The sequence below is a fragment of the Triturus cristatus genome, chromosome 5_2 (assembly GCF_964204655.1).
Source record: "Triturus cristatus chromosome 5_2, aTriCri1.1, whole genome shotgun sequence".
Taxonomy (NCBI): domain Eukaryota; kingdom Metazoa; phylum Chordata; class Amphibia; order Caudata; family Salamandridae; genus Triturus; species Triturus cristatus.
Genome location: NC_140588.1, coordinates 101,375,480 through 101,399,261, shown reverse-complemented (window position 1 = coordinate 101,399,261; position 23,782 = coordinate 101,375,480). Strand labels below are relative to the sequence as shown.

The window sequence follows — 23,782 nt, the reverse complement described above, 5'->3', positions numbered from 1 at the left end:
GTAACTAAATTGAAAGAAAAACAGAATTAGTGGGTCATTTATTTATATCATAGCTTTACAAAGACTGAGACCAGACTACTACCATGACACAACAAAGAAAGGAATACCTGATACTATAACAAAAACTAGCAATAGTAACTACCTCTGAGCAATGGGGAGCTATTTAATTAAAACTAAAGTTACTAAATCCTCGAGTCAGGAGAAGTGGACTCACAGTCAAGAGTGGAGTTGATAAGGTTAAGCGTTTACGCAACACAAGGCCTGACTGATGATGTTGATGAATAATGTTTGGTATCTAAATCCCTTTTACATGTGGATGGTTAAGTTGGGCTGGAGTGAGCTACTGCTCAGGAAATGAAAGATCCACAGGTGAGTTGGTGTTGCTTTCACCACATCTGCCCCACCAAGTGTGTGATCCAATTATGGTATAAATTAAGTCCTCAATAAATCACACAGCCTGGGGGAAGAGGGTTAGGGGTTTGATGGGAAAGGTAATTTGGGGAAAGGTGTAACAAAGAGAAATGCCACACTGCAACAATATTCATCAGGGTGCCGAACACAGCACATCAGCATAAATCTGTTGTGGAAGGAAATGAAGGAATGAGTATGTCACAGTTCAGTTAAATGCATTGCAAACAGTACTTCAGTCGCAGAGACCCACATTTTTATATATCTAAATATTCAGTCTTCTAGGTTTGAAAACGCTAATTATGGAGGAGTGAAAAGAAGTGTAGACTGGGTGCGCTGAGAGGGGCTTACAGAGCGGTAAGAGCCTGGATACCGAAGCAATATGCATTCAACTGGCCACTTGAGACTGAACAGTGACAGAAGCACCTGGGTTACTAAGAGATTGCAAATGGAGGGTAAATAGGAAGGGCTTGAAAACAAGTTGGTGCACTACCAAAGTTGGGGTGCCAGGAGATAAAATTTGAGGGGTGATGAGATGGGGTACTGAGAGACCAAAAAAGGAACCAAAGGCACATAAGTATAGGAATACTGGTCCCACAGTTAGGGAGTTCAAAAAGTCCCTTCTAACGTTTAATGTACAACATTGACCAAATTTTGTTCAGCCTGGCTTCCTCTATAGTTGGTGAACCCAAACAGTTCTAAAAAGTTATGATTGTTAAAAGAAAAATGATACTATATTGCCAAATTGTTTGGTGCATCTGCATTCTTCTTGAAATGTCCGTCTTTGGTGCCCAGCTAAACTGGTCAGGTAAGGTATGTAGGAGTGTTATGGAGCTTTCGCCTTTTATGTAGAAGAAGAGGCTGCGGATTGTAAAACATAAACAATATTGTAGAATCAAGGAGAAGAACAAAAGGTAAACTTCATGAGGAGCATATTAGCTACCAAGACTCAGAGGTAGAGCAAGAGCATAGGCTCTTGAAATCGTTCATTTTATCACTCATGGCAGATCCATTGTCTGAGAAGTGAGAGCAATTTACAACCAATCACAGACAAGTAGCTGCATGTACTGGGCTGATTAATCGTACAACTATCTTATTAACATTTAGCTGAGTGCATGCATCATGTGATAATGATGTGGCATCATAAGTCTGTCTCTAGTTACAAGGATTAGACCCCCGACAACAACCACATAAGAGGAGTTTCACATTTGAAACAGCACATACACTCAGCAGCATTTCCCAAATCAACGCACCTCTCTTAGTCTACAGAGCTGAGTAGGCCTCCTAGTCATCATCGCGTATGATTCCCATTAAAGCTGATAGAATTAATTCCTTCATTCTTCTGGCTGATGAGGTAGTCCTGCTCTGAGTCCTTCCATCCTCCTCCTGACTCTGAGTAACTAATCAGTCCAACTCCGTCCCGAGACCTGTAGTGCACTGCTGATGAAGAACAAGAAGAGAAACAGAATTTGAGTATTTTGTGGAGATGTGTGTTTGCTTACTAAAGTGACTGTTCTGGTCTCTGAAGAACCAGAAAAAAGGAATGGATCGTGCAAGTAAATCTAGTATGAAAGGGCCAATCACTTACAGTAAAAATGATCACCTATCAGGCCTCAAGCATTGCAAATCCTCAAAATCAAGTTTACAAATTATATGTAGAACAAGCTCCCTCACTGCCACTGTATAAATCATAAATCCTCACTCATAATCACTCAATAATCAATAATAAATAACTCATTGGTGCAATAAATAGTTACCTGTTCCAATCCAAGCACGGTGGTTGGTACACAATTGTATCTCCTCTTTGATGGAAGCAACACATTGGAATTTGGCAGTCTTGTAAATCTAATGATATTTACTGGGGCAGCCCTTTAGGGTATGACAAAAGAGAGCTAGGCATGGAAGAGAGACCGGTATTGTCTCCAATGTTCTTGAAGGGAATGGGGAAGACTCTTCACTGCACACTGATCCAACTCCAATCCGGCCATACATGTGCCTAAAAATGGTGGGGTAGCATAAGTCAGACACAAACATAATCTTCCAATAGCTATAGCCTTTATTTTTTGGAGGGCAAGCAGTTTGGCGATAAATAATTAAAATGTTGTGCGGTGGCCTACTCTCAGTCAAAGAAGTAGAGTTTGTCCTCAACCTCAGGTGGTTTGCCCAGAAGTAGGTCATCATGATCTAACACAATTGAGTCTGACCAATCACTGTCATACTCCTCCTGTGGTATTTTAGAAATGGTGTGATTGTGTGGTATGAAGTGTTGGTTGATTTTGATCATCGTCAATCTCTCCATGTTTTGAGGCTAGAGACTGGTCCTTCTCATTGTGACAACTGCACCAGCTGCACTGAACACACACTCAGAAGACACTTTGGCTACTCGACAAGCCAGATACTTTATTGCCAGCCTGCTTAGCTCTGTCCATTGGTGCATCTTCCCATACCAATACACCAATGGTTTCATTCCACATAGACTCTCTTGGGTCATCCAGATAGTCCAGGAACATCCTCTGAATGGCCATTGGTGCTGCCACTTGCTCCTACTCTTTTGCCTTCACCTCTGCACTGTACTTAAGAACTGCAATTTGAAACCAACCCAATGCACAGGTTCTGACGGATTGTTGTATTCCTGTTGTTCGGCTGCTGGTTTTATAGTTACTGGTGTTGGCTGCTGTGAGAAACAAGACTGCCTTCTCTGGAAGATGAAGGCGGCAACACAGAACTTGTGGCACTCTAATTTCAGACGTTCTTCCTTCAGGTCTCTGACATACGTCTTGTATTCTGAAACATCCCCTTCTGAAAAGGGAATTAAAGTGGGCAGTATTTTTTTGTACCGTGGATCAACATTGTGGCGCTGATGTACTCTTTGGATCATACAATGTCTCTTTGCAGACTTGTAATATCAGCAAAGCGAAGGATTAACGTTTAAACCATGTGTGTCTTCCTTTACACCTGCAAAGCTTTCAGCCACCATTTTTAATTGATCTATTAGCAGATGCAGCAACGGAACAGCTTGGCCCATCGTACTGTCCTACTTTCGGACTTCCTGAGTGAAAACCTCAAATTGAAGTATCATCTCTATCAGGCACTTGACTAAACCCCATTTTCCTATCACAATGGACATGTTTTTGACAGTCCTCTTCAAATGACATACTTATTAATCATTTTGTACTGCTAAAACAGATGTTACAACATGAAATAGGTTGAGTTCCAATGTGTTGGATACCTCCTATATGAAGGCTTTAACTGGTACTCTATTGGCACGCATAATGATCCTCAACTGCTTCCGAGCTTTACAAGAATAGCTGAAATTAGTGCAGATTAATCTGCAGGTGGTCAATAAGTTGCTGACTATGTCTTCTTTATTGAGAAAGTCCTGCACAATGAGGTTGATGCAGTACACCACCAAACACAGGACCCTGAAATAGTCACCATGTACCATGGCCTTAACTTCATTACTGCCATTGTCCATGGCAACAAATCCAATTCTGAGACCTCTAGCTTGCAGCTATTCAAACATCTTTCTGTTAAAGTCTTCCAAGATCTTTGCAGCAGTATAGAATTTCTCCATGGGGAACATGGCTACTGCTGCATGTCGCTGAATACCCTAAAAAACTTTCTTCAGCACCAAGATGTATAGATAGCTGTTGTCTAACCCCCACAAAAGAGATCCAGTGTACAATGATACACATGTAATCAGTGGCTTGACAACTAGTCCACATGTCTGTCGTCACGTAAATAGTGTGAAGGCTTGTCCAGCCAACTGGAGCACACTGTACTGAAGTGCTGGAACAGCAACTCTGGCAAAATAGGTCAGGCTGGGAACCTTCCATTTTGGGGAGATGACCACTACAAATTTTAAAAACCGAACTGGCTCTGCACTCAAATATTATCATACGTAATTGTTTAAGGAAATTTTATAACCAAGAGTTACAACATCACAAAAAGGTCAACAGTTGAACATTAACATGGCGCCTCCCAAATGAATCAAAATAGCCATCAGGTTATTGGAAACATATTCTTCCTTTATTCTTTAGTTCATGATTCTTGATTTTAAAACCACACCACAGAATTGATAGCTGACGCGGCGCGTTTCGTCCAAACGGGACTCCTTCAAGGCTTTTGTATATCTAAGTGTCCCACACAGACGCTTCACATCAAGTTTATTTGTGGCAAGAATAGTACTTATACAGAGAGAATCTTAGTATATTCAAAACAAGACACACAAGTGCTATATGTAAAAGGCACTGTGAAGTGCATAGAAGTGTTTCCAAGGAATTGGGAATGGGTAAAGTGTGCCCCAAAGACGCGAACAGAAGTCTGATTCTGACCTTTGTTGAATCCAGACTTCTGTTCGCGACTTTTAATTCAGCAATGCTAAACATCAAATCTTAACTGAGCTATAACAAATTTACAGCAACACACATCCTCCAAAGGCATCAAATCTTACCCCACCTATACACTTTGTGCTGGAAAATTGAATTATCCAAAACAAACATTTTTTATTTATTTCAATGCCATCCCTGTTCTAAATTATATTTTAAAACAACAGAAACAGTTGTTTTATGCACCCATGACTAGTACTGGGCCTACTGGATGGGTGGCCTGTTGGCAGACTAGGCCATATAGTAAAATACATTAATATATTGCAAATGCATTAACAAACATGGAGAAAATGCCCTGTACTTTGCAATATTTTCCTTTACAAAAGATTAAGAATTAAATACAAATAAATAACTAGGCCCCTACTGAAACTGCAGGCCACCCAACACAATATATTTTAAAAATCGAATGAAAGTGTAAACAAATATTGTTGCATGCCCTCTATCAAACAAACCCCCTTATACAACAGTTTTTGAAATTGCCTGTGATATCACAAAAACAAAATCCTTAAATCTGATAGTATATATGCAGCAGACAAAGAAAGTAATCCTTCCAGCTCCACATCCAAATGAAAAGTGACCAGGAGATGGCAAAGCACAGGAGGAGCCTGCTGGACAAGAACAGGAATGCTTCTCAAACTAAAAAAAACAACTTGAACCGTCGATTGAAGTGGACTATTAACTCAAAAACATATTTTTGAGTAGATTTAGCTGCTTCTCGAGTAGAGAATCTCCTTGAAGTGTATTCATGCTCACCAGCATCATGGAAAAGGTGCCGCTGCAGCTGTAGCCACACTAGCACTGGCAAATCTCGCACGTGCTCGCAAGTGGTTTGCAAATCTCATGGCGCGTGCTAGCACATGTCAAAACAAGTCTCACGCATGCCAATAGAAAAACAAATCCTAGGCCAAATGCAGGATGGCGGAATTTAGTGGGAACTCTGTGTTACACATGTAGCGTGGAGCTCCCGAACTCCTCCAACTCCACGAGCAGAATCAATTTTTCTTCCCAGGCTTGGTGAGGAGTTGAGTCATCCGCCTCCACTGAAAGCTATGTTTCAGGGCTGATCTCCATGTCCTGATCCTGCTCATCCACATCATACTGCTCCTCTGCAGCTGTCAACTGGTGGACCTTTGTCCAGGCATTCAGAGCTTTCTGCAGCTCCAACTTTTTGGTGCCCTTCTTTATTTGTAGATTAATTTCTTTGCAGAACTGTTTAAGCTCAGTCATAGTATAACCTTCCAAGTTGGCTAGCTCAAACTCCATTACTGCAGGTATGCTTTCAGACAGTTCAGAGGAAATTAGGGTATATTTGGAAAACCAAAAAGGAGCCAATCAAGGAGAATTTTAAAAAAAATCATTATGTTCTCAAATTATTATGCAGGATGGCAGTTTAACACAAAATTACTGCATGGCACTGCACAAACGCAAGTCAAAATTCTCACCGCTGAATACCAGTGTAAGAAATGTGGTTGTTGGTTGACAGGGGTGTGAGCACTAGTCAAGCAGCAACCACAATCCTTTTGAGGGTGAGGCAGAAGCCAACCCTAAATTAATCTGTGCTCAACCCTCTTGTAGCTTGGCCAGAGCAGTAAGGCTTACCTCAGAGTCAATGTGTAAAACATTTTTTGCAACACTTCAAACAGCAATAAAATGAAAACACCACAAAATAAAAATCCCTACCAATTTAGAAAAACAGAGTATTTTTTTTATAAATTAAACAAGACTGAAGCACCCAAAAATCCAAGCAGTAGAAATGGTGATATGCAGGTTTAAAGGTTTCAGTGAAAATAGCCCCACTGCAACTGTGGATATCTGGTCGCGCTGGACCCAGACAAAGTCACCAGTTCAGGCAGACTGCGATGGCGCTGTGGCCACCTACAAGACTAGTTAATGCCATTAAACAAAGTTCCTTTAGCCCTGGTTGGGGAGAACTGCAAGGTCCCATGACAAGGATGCATCGTGCAGCCAGACGATGTGTCAGTTCCAAGGTGCTGCAGTGTTGCAATGCAAGGTCCTGTGTCATAGTTGAGGATCCTGACGACAAAGGCTTGTGATGTGAAGTCCTGTTCAGAGGTGCTACAAGGCTGCGATGTGAGAACCTGCGTCATCTTCGAGGTTGCTGTGGACGAGGGATTTGCGATGCGAGGGCCTCCGTTGGGAAAGATCCACACAGGCAGAGGATCTGATGCAGGCTGCGAGAGAAATGTAGAGTCCTTTGCATCGGCAGAACCCTTGCAGCACAGGCGATGCGTTGGTTCTGCTCTGGAGTGCAACGCGCAGCAGAGGAGATGTGTTCATTCTGCTGGGTCCACAGATGGACTGGCAGAGCACTTTCAGGCCCACTTTCAAAGGGACATGTAAAACTTAAAATATAATGTCCTACATTTTAAATATATTGCACCCTGTTTAGGGCCCATTCTAGAGTTGGCATATGTATTGAAAAGTAAGGTTTGGACAGGGTAAAAGGTTTATCTTGCCATGTCAAAATTGCAGTTTTTAACTGCACACACAGGCTACAATGGCAGGACTGAGACATGTTTAAAGTGCTTCTTGAGTGGGTGGCAGAATAGGTGCTGCAGACACACTTGCAAAAATCACAATTGATGGACAGAATGCTGCACAATGTCAAACATTCACCCCAGTACAGAGATGATTTTGGCCTAAATCCATCATTTCTTTGCTCTCCATGCCATTTCAGTTCAGACCCAGCCATAGCAAATCAGTCTTGACCCTGTTCCCCCATGGGAACAGTCCAGCCCGAATGGCCAGGACAGGTCCTCCCTGGATTGGAAACAAGCATCATGGGAACGGTTTCAGGGCATCACCCCTATTCAGCCAGGCTAGCTTGACTCCAGTGGCATGAAGAGTATGGGACCCATGTCTGGGCATACCCATCCCACTCGGGGTGACAAATGCAAAAAGTACAATTGATGGACAGAATGCTGCACAATGTCAAACATTCACCCCAGTACAGAGATCTGGGCCTAAATCCATTGTTGTTTTGCTCCCCATGCCATTCCAGCTCAGACCCAGCCATAGCAAATCAGTCTTGACCCTGTTCCCCCATTGGGAAATGTCCAGCCCGAGCAGCAGGCCAGGTCCTCCCTGGATTGGAAACAAGCATCATGGGACTGGTTTCAGGGCATCACCCCTCATCAGCCAGGCCAACTTGACTCCAGTGGCATGAAGAGCACGGGCTCCACGTCTGGGCATACCCACTCCTCTCTAGGTGACAAATGCAAAAAGAACAATTGATGTACAGAATGCTGCACAATGTCAAACATTCACCCCAGTTCAGAAATCTGGGCCTTGTAGCATTTAATTTACAGGCCCTGGGTACAAGTCCTAAAAAAAGAAGTGGGAGGACTAACCACGTTAGTCAGTATGCAAGTGACATCATGGCATGTGAATTCACGGTGCGTGACATTGCACATGGCATCACAGGAATTGTCATCAAAACTCATGACCTCAAAGGAAGTGACACTACAAGAAGTGACATCAGATATTATGCCCTGACACATATCTTTAGCAGGTCTATCATGAGAAAATTCGAGCTCATTACAATATTGAAATAATTAAATTTTGTTCTGGGGATGTGCCCAAAAAGTGACGGAACTGTGCCACAAAGAAATTAGCAACAAGGAGACATGTGACAGTAAATCTGTTCATCTTGATTGGTTTAAAAATCTGCGTTTTAAAATATCTTATGGGGTTAAGGTGCCTGCTGCAGAGATCTTTGTGTGTCCAGTAAATTTCAGGGTATAATAACAATAGGAAGGTAACTCTTGAGGTTAATGTATTTGCTGGAGAGATCTGTGTTTTGCTTCGACCCAGTTTTGAATCAAAGTAGAATAGAGGGTTAATATGTCTCTTGCAAAGCACATGATGTTACATGCAGATGGCAGACTTATTTATGTAAATGGGCTACTGCATTTAACACAGAGATCCTTGTGTTCCTTGAAGTTCAAAAATGGTAATCCTTCTAACTAGCTCAGTGGGCTAAGAAGGACACGTGACTTGTACGCCTTGTAACCGTCAGTCTTATGTAACACATCCTATACATTGATTTACACACATATGATTTCTTGGCAATGTATAATGTGTATGTGTAATGTAAAGCACTCTGGGATGAGTTGTGATATAGCGCTATAAAAGTATAAAACAAAATAGTGGTATTTAAATTGTTATTTGTGTAAATAGTGGGACAGACCAACAGATCTGACAAGTTGTCGCAGTGCATGCCTATCACTTATATACAGAGGCTGAAAAAAGTCAAAAGTCAAAATAAGATGTCAGCCTTTGTTTCCCCTCCATTGCATTTGCATCTAGGTGTGATGCTCCAGAGGTTCCCCAGCCAGGATACTTGCACAAAAAGGAGACCTGATTGCCCCTTAAATTTGGCTTTTGTTTTAGGCCCAGCTGGAAATTAAATTACAAAGCCCCCCTCAACTGTATGTTGCTGCTCGGAAGGAAAGCAGACAATGTGCAGGCACTGCTGAATGTGCCCAGGTGTCTGAAAATTACACAGGGTGAGTTCAGCATATTTCTGTGGCGCCAACATCTTGGCAAGGTGGACGGATTCCACCCTGTGAAAAGAAAGAGTGGGTAGACGGCATCTACTCCTGAGTACCACTGACTTGTGCCCTGCTTGTAAGTAAATGAAATATGTCAATTGGGAATGCCCCAATGTTACCATGGTTTAAGGAGTGAGCAAACGCACTTTAGCACAGGCTAGCAGTTCCTATCGTGCAGAGTCCTATGACCAGCAAAAACGAGATCAGAAAAAAATGGAGGAGGAAACAAAAAGGTCCTGAATTTTTGTCCTGAATTTTGACCCTTTGGCCTGAATTTTTACACTCACCATCCTGAATTTGCACCCATGCCAGTTGGTCACCTAGACAGGTCTAACAATTAGCTACTCACGCATGGGAGGGAACTAGGAAACTTGAGAACCTTTCCTCACTGAAGGCTGACAGGGAAATCAGGTGGAAAGTAGCACAGGCACCGCCGAGAGCAGCAGTACAAAACTAAAGGCAATCTCATGGCAGCCCCTTTTACCAAGCCTGCAACGCCACACCTGGCATAGCACGTGCATGCTTCTGAAAAACACGGGATGGCACAGCCCTTCTCAGCGATCTTCTCCACAGATGTACACGCTATCCCCGGTAGACGTCTTCTGTCAGTCCTGACAGTGTAGACAGCAACAAGTTGCATTCTGGTACTTGTAGTTTTCTATTTAACAGAGGCTCAAAAGTCTCGGCGTGTTGGATTGGCATTGCTCAAGTGACAGTTATGCAGCTTGGCACTACTGGGATAGTCTGTACGGAAAAATTGCAAAGATTAAAAACATATGCCCTAGGAGCCGCAGCTCTGGGAGATTCGAAGCATCGGTGTACCGCAAAAGAATGCAGAATGTGAAGAATGGCCAACCAAGTTTACCATATATGACAACTATACATTGGTCTCAAGCGGAATGAATGGTCTCAAGGTTTTGGGGGCGGCTGAAGGGTTAGTCCTCGCCTCAACCGCTGGGGCTTAAGGGGCCTTTGTTACGTCACTGACTCCGAGGCTGATGCACGCCCCACAAAACGGGTTGCGCTTAGAATTTGTTCGAAAAAAGGAAGTAAAGAATGTTATTTTCTGAAGCTGTGGTGGCGTGAGGAGGAAGCGCGAGCGGAGGCAGGCGCTGGGTGGATCCCTGTCAGCCTCCCTCGGCTGGTTTTAGGGTCATGCCTGAATGTGTATATGTGTGCGAGGCCCGCCCCGTCTGTTAGGGAGAGCACCGGCTCGTGAGGCGGGCAGCGGGCGTGTCTGGGGGTGTGAGTGAGAGAGAGAGCCAGGCGCGGCGCGGGCGCTGACTTAGGGCTCGCATTTCACTAGTGATAACAACACAGGGACAAACTTGACCTAGCTGCTGGGTTGATGCCGAAATATTCGTCCCGAAAGACCCCCCACCCCCCACCGCGTCTGCACAGGTGAGTGTTTACTCAGCGTTTCCCCTCAATTTATGGGGAGCCAGCCTCGTGGGATGGAGTCCCATTTTACATTGTTGTCGCTTGGAGGGTGGGGATGTATTTGACATCTTGTTGCATTTCCTATTGGTAGTTACGCCCCCCCTGCCCTTTGCAGTTACCACCCCTACCCCCCCCCCCCCACACACACACACCGGGTCCCTGTTCTTCCAAATGTGCACCCTGCCCCTCTGTTGCACCTATAGCCTGCTCCTACGTACTCCTGCGCTTCAATACCGACACCCTGCCCCCTTGTAGGTGCTCTCTGTCCTATTTGGGTTCAACCTGCCTTTCTTTGCCTGTACCCTGACTTCACGAAACCGCACCCAGTCCCTCCAAATCTGCACTCTGCCTTTCTGTAGCTGCATACTACCCTCTGAAAACGAACCCCCACCCTCTAAACTGGTCTCTCAAACTTGAACTCTGTCCCTCCCAATTGCTCCACACTGCCCCTTCAAACCCCTCCTCCTTTCATCTTGCCCCCCTTCCATAGTTACCCCATGCCCCACTTCAGCTGTTTTCTGTCCATTTGTTGGTGCACCCTGCCCCCTTTAGCGGCCCCCAGCTCTCTCTTAGCAGAATCCTCCCTGACCCTTTTAGCTGCACCCTGTTTCCTGTTTGGTTACGACCTGCCCTCCAGGGCTCTGCATCTTACAAGAGTTAGCCCATCACTCGGGAACAGGGGGCGCCGAGTCCGACACATGTATGTATCTTTTTAAACGGAGCAGCACCGCGAGTGTTTTAATCCTATCGAAGAATAAACGCCTGCCAGCCAGTGGCTGGCACAGGGGCGAGCTGCCGAGGGTGCAGGGGGTCGGAGACTGTGTCTCACCGCGCTCGCCCCCACCTTCCCAAGAGGTGAGCCCTCTTTGGTGGCTATCAGGCGCTGGTTAGGGGGTGACAGGGCTTGTCCATGGAATGTCACCCCGCACTCGGGTGTCTCTGAAGGGGGTAAACTCCACCAGCCTCTCTGTGAGCGAGGGAGGGCGGGCGTGAGCGGGCAGGGGGAGGGACCGCACCAGCAGCGCGCAGAGCTCTGGCGAGAAGCAGACGAGGGTGAACGCTTATGTATTTACTTTCAGGGGGCGGCTGCTGCCGAAGGGAACCGCGGGACAGACTCTGATTCGCTATAATAGCCCACAGGACGATTCGCCACAGGGCAACCCTGGCACCTACAGATCCCTCCAACCCGCAGCGCCCGGACCCCCAAGCAACCCACCAGGTAAGATGAGGCATTCCCTTGAGGCAACCTTTGATGGGCAGCCTGTCTGTACCTTACCGCCCCTCCCCTTGATGGACAGCCCCTACCCCCGCCAGCAGACATCCTCAGCCGACCGTGGCCTTGCAGATTAGCACAATATTAATAATAGCCCCACTGCAGTGTAAATAGTCCGAGCCGGTGGATGGGTGCGCGCCTTACATCTTCCCATAATGACTTATCTCGAATGGGGCTCTCGGGGAGCTGAGAAAACGCTCCAGTCACAACAAAGGAAATGGTTGTGGGAAGGTTCCTGCCTCTTCCTTCATTATTTTAGTAATGGTGATTAATAATGCTTTGTCAGCTGGGAGAATTGACTGGTGGGAGTTGTCCCGGAGAGGCACCCGTAATAAAAACGCTACTGACTAGGAAATAAGCTGAGCAGACTGCAGACATACACATTGGCTGTGTGTGTATGTGGTGGTGGTAGGGGGTATGCTTTCTCTGTGTTCAACCTGCTTGCTGCCTTTTTGAGAATTGCTTGCCTCTTTCATGCACGAATGCCTTTTGTTAGCTTACCTGCCGGTGCCGTGAACCAGATGATAGAATTTGCGAGGGGGTGGAGTGGATGGATGTGTTGGGCTGGGGACGAGAACAAAGGAGCTGGTTCTTTTTAATGTCCTATTAATTCCGGCGCGAGCCCCTGTAATCCATCAACTCCCTGCCTCCTGATGAGGTCTGCTTTGCAGAAATGTTGGGCTCTGATTGCTTCCGCCACACTCCTATATATTCCCGAGGGTAATCCAGTTCGTTCCTTGGTTCTGGGTTGTGGTTTTGGGTCTGGGGTTGATGATGTGGCAGGGTTGAACAGACCAGGCCACCGCTGGCTTTATGTCTGGCCCCCTATGTCCCGAGACCGCCCCTATATCAACATGAGGTTAGCATTAGCTCCTCTAGTACCCTTAGATGTGTTTGCCAAGATGGATGACTCTGGCCTCAACCAAGCGATTCATCCTTGCACACAATGCCCAGCTCTTCGTCAAGTGGTAATAAAGGACTTCAGTAGTGTGGACATTCCTGCTGCAATCCAGAGGTTTTCTATACTATCACTGGGGACACCACAATTCGAGTATTTGACTTTCAGTTAACAGTTAACCGATGCAAGGGGGCCATTGGCTTGACAACCAAGGCGCTCATCACATATTTCTTCCCATCTTCATCCTTTCCAAAAGTATCACAAGGTGTTACCTCTCTCAGCTCTTCAATATGGAGCCCATTGAGCTACTGTCCTCATTTCCGCCTTTGTAGTATCCTTGCACCCGTCCCTGCACCCCCTTCGCACCTATTATGTTTGAGCCATGCTCCAAGGGCATCCAGTTTGCATTCTGCAGGTTGAGCAGCCCAAAGGGACTGCCCCAACTCAGGTTTGCCTTCTCCATTTGGTGTTACTTGACAACTTCACGATTTCTGGGATTTACAGTCTTTCTTCACTTGCACTGAAGTCAACTACCTGTTTATTGAATTGTGTACAAGGTAATGCATGTCCTGTGTCTGGTGACAGTCACCTGCAGGTCTTAGGAATGAGCCTGGGTGTCAAAGTAGGTTCATAAATGTATGCCGATTTGCTAGCAAATGGTTACAACCAAGGTTTTCACTTCAAAACCTACAGGTGGCTGGTAAAGGTAACTTGGCACGGTGACCTGTTATGATATCCCGCATGTTATTAATACGTGTTATTAATTGAGAGTCACTCCAGAATTTTCCTGTGTGAATGAAGAACAGGGCACATACTAGAATCGGCTGTGAATGACAGTGTATAACCAGCCTGAGGTGCTGGCGTACAATCACACGCGGACCTCTGTGCCACCATAGTGTAGTGCGAGTGTCAGGTCTTTGTATCGGTGTCCTGCTAAGGAGCTCTTATCATCAATCTACTGCAGTGATGTTCTGTGGTGAGGACTCGAGGCCTAATTTCGGTTTGTTCCTGGATTGTGCAGCACAGATTCTCTGGTGTAGCAAGACAGAGTGAATATCATCGGCTCACTATGCAGATGCATAGGAACATGTTCCCCCAAGGATCAAGCGGGAGACCTTGTTCGCACTCTGGAAAATCACATATCCTCTGGGCAGTAATAATACAAAACACAGTTGCCTTTAACATCTCATGTGGTAAGGGGATGGAGTGAATCTCCCAGAGCACTGGACCCCTCAGGGTTCGACTTGCATGCCACGCATCTTAAACACCTGGCGACCAACGAAAGCACCTACATCTGGGTAGGACTAGGTATCATCGTCTACCGCCAACTCCTTGGTACAGGAGTGGACAGGTGGCATGCCTTACAGCTGTTGATTGGAGTGCAACAATAAGCAATGAATTTACAACTTGATTGACTTCTCAGTCCTTTTCCTATCAATAAGGGCCTACATCACAAGATGCACTTAACTTACTATGCTTAGTGCTTGCTCTAACCATGTTACTTTGTAACTGGAAAATGAATTTGACGATCCACGGAAATGTCCTGACCCTCCACTCATTTTGCAGATACTCAACTGGGAGAACTTGTTACCAAGTGGCCCTGTGTAATGCATAGATCGCTGTGTGAAACTACAACATTTTAAAGTGTATTCCATTTATTCAGAGGCAGCCAAAGGCCTAACAAAATTCTGAAAATGAATGTTAATGGCTAGAAACGTTGTTTGGTTATTGTGGTATAAGCATCCCTAAAACTTCACAGGTTTGACCCCACACATCCTATACTGCATCCCAGCAGCAGCCTTCCACTGGCTGTTGAGGCAGTAGGTGAAGGATCAAGAGTGGGAAATACAGAAGGCAAACTGTATTCCCAGGGCTCTGTTTGTGTTCCTGTTACTGCCTTCGCGATCCGAGACCAAGGAAAGCAAGGGCACCGCCAGCTGTACTGCGGGGCAAGCCGAGCTTGGTAGATACTACCTCTATTGACCACCTTCGTCTCCCAGTGTACTCTGTAAGCAATTGTCGCTATCAGTAAATGAGGTTTAAAAGCATGCCGTGCTGTGTTTGGTCAGTGTTTGAACAGCAAGCACCACCTCCTGTATCTAGGGTGCCCATTTGCAATATGCTGTATTCCCCCATCCACCGCCCACACACCACAACTTGTCGCTGCTGATTTTCTGTTACCATCTATTGCTGGTGAGCAAAGACCTTGCTCCTCCATTGTGCCCTCATCACATTTGTAAGCGCGCGATGACCCCGGGTGCTGGTGTCTTACGCCCAGGCCATTGAGATATAACAGTGAATTCGCCCACCCTAGAAATGCAGCTCATCCCTTAGTAGTCATTTAAAAAAAAGCCTTTATGAAGACCACTACACAAGCTAGTCACTTAGGGCCTGATTATGAGTCTGACTCATGGTGGCACGGGGTGGTGGTCCAGCCACCACCGCGCCAGTGGTCTGACCGACCCATTGTAAGTTGGGCGCTCGGACCACCATTGCAACTCCTCAGCCGCCACTGAACCACAGTTCCCTGGTGGTGGCATGGTGGTCAGGGCCTGAGTAATATGCTGGTAGTGCCGCTGCTGCACGACCAAGCATATTTCGAGTTTCAGGACCGCCAGCGGTGTCATGGAGGTCTTTACTCCATGAAAATGCTGGTGGTCCTAAAACAAAGGGTGTCCATTTGCTTGGGGATGCATGCAGGGGGGCACAACATGAGCCCCTCTGTGTGCATTCACTCTAATTCCTGCACGGCATGGACTTTAAAGTCCATGCCATGCAGGAACTGTTTTCGGCATTCCCATTGTGGTGCCCATTTTCAGAGGCACCGCTGTGGGAAGGGCAAAAACAGCCTGCCATACAAGAGGAAACTCGTAATCTGGCGGGCGGCCCGAACACGGGTTTGGCAGTGCGGCAGCAGGCCTCTGGCATGCCAAACTCTTAATCAGGCCTTTACTGTCTGCAGCATATTTCGTGCCATATGTCCTTTTGTGTCATTAAAATACTTTAAAACCATAGTTCACAGTGTATTTAATTGGGCTTCACAATCTGTGATGCCAAGGAAGCAGCATATTGTTGGTTTCTCAGCTGACACTTCACTCCGATCACAAAGGTCGGAATTAGGTTTATACACCCACAAACTGCATTCAAACTTGAATGTATTAATTTCATGCTCACCTTAGCATGGTATAAGAGTTTTTAATTATTGGGAAGGGGTGGATAATCCACTCTTGTAACTACGTGCCTGTCCTTGGAGGACTTTGTTTTAGAATGTTCTGCTTCCACTGAAATATGTTCAACTTAGATTATTGCCTTTTGTGTGACTTTGATGCCTGTGTAGAGCCTTTTAAGGAAATGGATGTGGTCTAACATTGGGATATAAGAGGGCAGACAAGCGATTCATGCGACATTCTTTCTTGACTTTCGGTCACAGGAACAATGGGAATGGGGCGGTGGGTATGGTGAAGATGGGTATGGGGAGGACTGCTATGGGTATGAAGGGTAAGGGCGTAAATGATCCTTGACCCAGAACTGAAACCAGGCTTCCTTAATGGAAAAGTCACATAGCTCAATACATTGGTAAGCAACTTGATGTACATTTTCCGTTGACAAAGTTTTGGGAGAGGGTTCAAGTTAAATAGGCCACGCAGTTTAAACAGAAAATAAGGCAATACGAAGCTACATTAAAGACTAATAAGAAATTGGTAAACTAAAAGACCAGGGTAAGAAAAGCGGCTAACATGGACTTAGAGGAAAAACAGATATCCCTAAAGCTAACAGGGCAGGTCAAGGTATTTGAAAAGGGGTGCTGGGATGCAGATCAGATTTAAATGTTAGAAAAAGAAATTAGTGGTGAGGTACCAATTTTCAAGCATATAAAATGTTTAATGGGACTCATGCTGGCATCCGCCTCGAGCCAACACCTCATTGGTCATTGGTAAGCTTGCTGCAATGCTTTCAACCTTCTGAAAGGCTGAGGAAGTAATTTTCTCTTTGACATTGATACATTCCTTATGTAGAAAGCTGAGTTATAGGACCTCCTGATGGAGGCTGACTTGTGAGCTATCTTTTAGATAACTTCCCTCCGCACCAGGACAAGGTTTGCATCTACTTAGCCTATGTTATCCCACAACCAGGGTCGAACTGGGACAGAAAATTGCCTGGGTGCCAAAGTAAAAATGGCTTCCATTGTCGCATCGGATACCTAAAAAAATTGCCCACATTTGCAAATCGGGCAGCTGTGAACTTGTAATCACACATCGTATAGGTGTTTTGCAAGGTATACGTGCATTTGTGTATGCTACAAGCAGTGTTTATTGGGAATATCAGGGAAATCAACAGTAAAAACTGCCCCACCAAACCATAAAACACGCCTACAAACCTTCAAAAGACCGGTCCACCCACTATGTTATCAGATCAGTGCCTCGGGCACTGCCTGACTGACCTAAAAGCCAGTCAGACCCTGCCCATAACCTTGATGCACTGGAGCCAGTCAATAGGTAATGAAGTAAATTCTGTTCCAAGGGTATTTAATGCAATACTTTGGGCTACCTACCACAGCACCTTTAAGAACTGTATGTGGGCCATAATCTAGCAAGATGGGCCTGGTAACTGGTGCACCTCTCAAGCCTTCTTGTGTTTCTACTAGAGTGGTTCCTACTGCGTACCCTTATCCAGGGAATTGATATAGTACACTAGCCCTTAAAGAGGCCATCCAGTGTAGAGGACACAAAACAGTTCTCTTTGCCCAGTCCTGCATCTCAAATAATCAACAAAAAAGGCCTTCTACAATGTTTGATTTGATGATAGCTGTGGTTTTGAGATCTACTGTGACATCAGTCACCGGTTGGTCCCTTGAACCAAGAAGGTGCTCCCCAAAACATTACAAGATGTTGCAGTTTGAACCAACACTGTTACTCGAACAAATGACCTTGGAAGAGGAAGTGGTGACACATACCCTATTGAGGACATAGAGTGTATTCACAAACCACTCAAAAAAACATACTCGTGCAATGTCCTGGTAACAGGGGGCGAGGTGCAAAACGTTCACGGATGCACAGGGTGGAGCAAGAGTTTCCCAGAGCATAGTAAATGGATTGGTTTAAAGATCAGCTCTAAAAATTTTGATTCTATCGGTAGGGTATGAACAACGCTCTAGAAATGGTGAACCTGCTTGGGACACAGCAAAGCATGTGGGGAAAAAAGTCTAGAGTGGCACGATTTGAAAATCTTATACAGAACTTGGGCCTTGTGGCGCTGCAAGTTTGTGACCAAGCATGGTAGAGAAATAATTGTAGTCAGTTTTGTTTTAGGTTTTTGGGTCATCAGCATAGTGTTCCTTGCCCTCCACCCCAAAACACCCCAGGTTGCAGCACTTTACATGCCTTAAGTTTTGTTGTGATTTACATTTGTGACCATTTCACGTTTTGCAGGGTGCAGTGTATGTAAAAGGTAAAAGGTAGGACATGCCCTGATGTGTGTGGCATGTCCTGACAGTGAATTACAGACATTTCCGTTTTTTACTATTGCAAGGCTACCTGTCCCCATAGGCCAGAATGGGCAGTTTGATTATAACATCTTATAATCCTAACTGACCCAGGGAACATGGTAGAAAAACAAATTTAGTATGCCTGAACTCAGAATTATAAAATACATCTTTTAGTAAAGTTGGTTTTAACATTTTGTTTTTGAAAATACCACTTTTAGAAAGTACGTATTTTCTTACCTAACCATCCAGCCTGCCTTTGCTAGGTTGTGTATTGCATGTCTGGTTTGTGAGTGACAGTGGCTGGTGTGGCTCCAGGAGACGGGGTGAGTCAGAACTAGGCTGAATAGACCTATCTGCATTGGGAGTGGTGGGAGGAGTAGCACCTGGGCCTCAATAGCGCTGTGCCTGCCTTCCACAATGCTGGCTCCACCTCCTGTGGTGCATCTGATGACCCTGGCCCACACTGACAAAAGAAGAAGTTGTGCACTGGCAGAATGCACCCAGAACTGGTTTGGACTAGGTACAAACACTCTCTGCCTTCAGAGGCAAATGATTTGTGTGTATAAAAAGGGGGACCCAGACCCCAGAACTTTAGATCACTTTTGGGAATCAAGCCAAACCTTTGCTGAGGAGAAGAACCAGGAAACTAAGGGAGGAGACTACCCCTGTGCTGTGTGCTATTTGGGGGTTGGCCTGCAGTGGTTGCTTCATTGCCAAAGAAAGGAGAAAAGGACTGAGTGTGCTTTCATCATCTTGAAGAAGATCTCCAAGGGCTTGAACTGTGCTTGCCTCCTGCCTGAAGTCTCAGGGATACAAGACTTCACCCCAGCTCCCCCCTGAATTCCCTTGCTGGGAATTGAAGTGCCTGCTGTTGTGCTGGGCCTTCTAAGAGACTGTGTGTCGCTGGGAGCTGGAAGCGCGACTCAACGAAAAAGAAGCATGTCGCCGTCGCAGCAGTTGTTGTCGCATCGCTGAGTAAGCGTGCTGCAGCTGCCGCTGTTGCCATCGCATCACAGATGCGCGTCACATCACCAGAGAAGCGTGCTGCCGCTGCAGAGGTCGTCGTCGCATCACTGGAGAAGCGTGTCGCAGGGCCTGTTGCGGCTCGGAAGTTCACTGCGTCGCCGCACGGCTGTCGGGCGTTCACGCATCGCATCTACGTTGTCGCACCATAAACAAGATGCCATTTTTGTCGCATCGCACCAGAGCGTCTTCGCATCGCATCACAGTAAGAAACCGGCGCATCAACTCCCCACATAGTAAGGAAGCGAGCCTCAACTCCCCTGCGCAGCAGTAAGGAACCAACGCACCCACTACCCTGATTGTAAGGAACGGCACATCCCATTCCCTGCGACCCTTTTGTTTGTTTTGCATTACACATCCCAGGTACTTTGAGAGTAAAGTGTTGCATTTACAATCTAGAGTGAACTAAGCTATTTGTACCATTTTAAGGACTTATTTTGATTACAGTATTGTGGATTTTTGTCATTTTGGTATTCTGTTAAGTCTAGTAAAGCTTACTTATTTTTCTAAACTGGTGTGGTGTCCATCTGTAGTATTTTCACTGTATTACTGTATGTGTTCACAAATTCTTTACACACAGCCTCTGAGATAAGCCTGCCTGCTCATGCCAAGCCTCCAAGGGGGTGAGCAGGGGTTATTTAGGAGTGTAGCCCCTTACCCTGACTAGATGCAAGGGTCCCTATTTGGACAAAGGTGCCAACCATTGCCAACTAGAGACACCCAAATCTAACACCCTACTATTGTGATGAATGCAGGGAGACTCTAAGACTTGGGGTGCCATTTGGTCTGATGATACACAGATTTAAGATCTATCCAAGGAAAATATTTTGCATTGTTCATTAACGATACTCTCTCCAAAATACTCGGAAGAGGGAAACTGTCCAACACTATGCATTGGTTCAAACTCCTTAAATCCACACAAAACCTCAAGTGACCAACCCCTTTTCTTAGTAATTAACACCAGAAAAAGTCACTAAGAAACTTCGACCGCCTTTATGATGCCTTCACTTTACATTTTCATACGGCATCTTCTTAACCTCCTCATGGAACATTATGGGAATGTTCCTCATACAGTGTCTTACAGGAACTGCATCTACTTTTAGTATTTTGTGAACATAACCCCTCAATACTCCAATTTTCTGACAAAAAATCAGTAAACTTGTTCAACACCTCTTCAAGAATCCTGTCTTCTTGTATAGCTAAAATGGGTTCCTTCACTCTTGGGTCAATTACTATAGGGCTGATTCCGATCCTGGTCAGAAGGGCACCGAAAGCGATCCGGCTGGAAAAACTACGAGCTGTACACGTGTTTTCCGCCTGACTCATACAGCTGTACGAGCAAGCCAGTACGATGCGAGCTATATGAAATTCACGGACCGTGTCGTTTCTGGGTTGGAACCGCTCCATACGTCTCGGTCGTAAGCTAACCGTGGCGTGCAATGAATGCGATTCATGACTGAGCCAGGACGATGCATGCGTCGGACAGCCTGTGCGAGCCGGAGTGTCCGGCTCACAAAAGCTCCTGGAGTTGGACTTCGGGGGCCCGCGTCGGACCCCCCGTCACCCGCAGTCATACGACTCGCACACAGGGGGAGACCCATGGGTCTCCCCCACACAGGCATGTACGGCACAGATGGCACCGATGCGTACCCACTGTAGGGGGCGCACTTGTTGGAGACATACTCATTCAGTCAATGGGAGCGCATGTACGCGTCGTACAACTGGCTCCCATTGACTTCTATTGGAGTCCGACCGAACCGAGTCGGACAGCATACGTGCACATCGTACTTGCTCAGTCGGACTGTAGGGGTCCAGCTCGGTCGGAAAACACTCCGGATCCCACTCGGTCAGAGTGCTTTCCGACCCGGATCGGAATCCGCCCCTATGTACCAAACCCAAAATGGCAAGACCTATTTGTGACACATACATTTTCCCATGGGTATCTCATCCCTTAAATGCAAATGTGGAATCTACAGAACCCAAAATTCGTAACTCACCCATCCCCCCCCCCGCCCCCCCATAACCTTTCGGTTGAAAATCACTTGGTTGTAAGGTGATGCAGGGCCACACTCTACCAAACAAAGACTGTGGTACAATAGTAAACATTGATCCAGGATCAACCATACTTCCATAATCAACATGTACATCATCTGGTTTTTGTCCATCAATTTGCAGCATCTTTCATGCAGGATTGTGACTCTTCCACTATCTTTGCTATATTAATACCTTCTTTCAAAGTTGGGTTCCATGCAGCCCACAACCGTTCCTGCCTTCTTTTATTCTTATGCTGTAGAATCAGTTGATCCCTGGTCATATGATCCATCATGTTACCAAAATCATATTGAATGGCTAACTCACGTAACCTGGTAATGAATTGTTCCACTGTTTTGTGACTACTTTGTGGTTGAGTATAAAATGTGTGTGTCTCTTAATAACTATGTAAACTTTTTTGCCAAAGTGAATCTCAAATCTTTACTTAGTTTCTTCATAAACATATCCTATCTGCCCTGTTCGTATCCATAGCTGTAGCTAAAAAATTGAAAATAAGTTGACCTTTCTTCCCCAGCACATTGAGTCATGAATCTCTTTTCCTTGAAGATCTAAAATTGAGCCCATCCATAACTTCCAAGTAGTTCTCGAAGTTTTCAATCCATTCCTCCCATTCAATTGAAGGGAAACCTGCTTGTACCAAGAGAATAGAGGGATCAGATAGAGACTGGATAAAACATTCTCCATAGTGAGATGCAATACTTCACTTGGCCTTTACCAAGCAACAGAAAACTACTGCATTATATGTAAAGCTGAAAAATTTGAAGAAAGTACTTAAGTAAGCGTTAGTTATTTTATCTGAATAAAACTATTCTCCCCTCTCTATGTTCATGAGTATGTCATGCACAATTGTAATTCTTTCTCTATGTTTAGAGTAATTCCTTCCACAGAGCATAGGAATAGGTAGATTCGACAACTTGCTCAGCTGGCACACAATTAGCACCCCAACGCAGAGTTCGACCAAGTAATTGAACACAAGGAGGTGTACTGAAGAAAGCAAATTTAGTCTGTTATGGTTTCTTCAAATTCTTTCTTTATTTCAAAATCCATAATCGCTTATAAGTGTTTTTATGTTATTTGTTACAGCCCTGATGAAGTTCCACAATTTTTGATTTGGGAACGAAACGCGTTGGCTGTTTTTATGACCGCTTATGGATTTTGAAATAAAGAAAGAATTTGAAGAAACCATAGCGGCTTAAATTTGCTTTCTTCAGTGCACCTTCTTGTGTTCAATTTGCATTCTAATCTATAACCAGTGGCACAAAAGGCTGACAGATGCTGGAGTATTGTGCACAATTGTTATAAGTATGTTGGCAGTATCAGAGTGAGGTGCTATCCAACAGATCGTCACCCTGCATCTTCTTTGGTTTGCAACCAAGTTATGTTGGTAGAGCCCTTTGTGGAAGTCTCTGCAGCATGCAGCCCCTGCACTCGCAATTCATATTGAGCCTCCATGCTGCGTGCAGTGACAGTGCATTCCCCAGTATGTGCGCTGGGAAGAGAGTGGGCGTGCAAACCTAACCCAAAAAGCTTGTCCTCAACAGTCAAAACAGGATTGGCAAACAGCAACATATAGAAAGGGAATATTACCCTAATAGCATCCGACTGCAAAGTAGACAAAGTTCTGTCAAGGGTAATGCTACTGCTCTTGCTTTTCCAAAAGCCACAACTTGAAAGAAGGAAAATGATCCGATTGGATTCATGCAACGGGTGAATTATTGAAGACCAGCTGTGCCCATCAAGGTCCTTTGCTTGTTCACACGTATTTTCCACTTAGTCTCCCTTCTAGAACCTCCGATATAATCTAGATCTCTCATTCCTGAGGCAACACAATGACACAGATTGGGCCTCGCTGGAGTCAAGTGTAGAACTGGAATAACTATGCCGATACATTGCAACACTAACTATAGCTACTCTCAACTGATGGAGACTCTTAGACGCATATCCTCTATCTGGTGCTCTACCAAGAAGGTTTTCCTTGAGAGCAAATCTGCATTGCCTAGAACTTGAAATGCGTTACAACAAACAAATGATGGACGGAATGCTGACAATGCAGACATTCTCCCCCAGTCAAGAGATCTGGGTTAAATCCATCGTTCTTTGCCCACTACGCCACCCCAGTTCAGACATGGCCATATGCAAATCAGTCTTGACCCTGTGCCTCATGGGAACAGTCCAGCCCGAACTGCATTGCCTAGAACTTGAAATGTTCTCTTGAAAAAAAATTAAAATTCGATTTGTGCA

General features: G+C 45.3%; 1 protein-coding gene across 4 annotated transcripts in view; it reads left to right on the top strand.

Moving 5' to 3' along the window:
- The first annotated feature begins 10,399 nt into the window (after window positions 1–10,399).
- RNF152 (ring finger protein 152) overlaps window positions 10,400–23,782 on the top strand; it is a 203,540-nt gene continuing 190,157 nt past the window's right edge. The window contains exons 1-2 of one of the 4 annotated variants that reach the window (XM_085606879.1): window positions 10,400–10,771; window positions 11,890–12,029. The gene's annotated coding sequence lies outside the window, so the exon portion shown is untranslated. Of the gene's footprint in view, window positions 10,772–11,155; window positions 11,511–11,643; window positions 11,666–11,889; window positions 12,030–23,782 lie in introns of those variants that run through there. The other 3 variants (XM_085606880.1, XM_085606881.1, XM_085606882.1) reach the window with 3 other exon arrangements.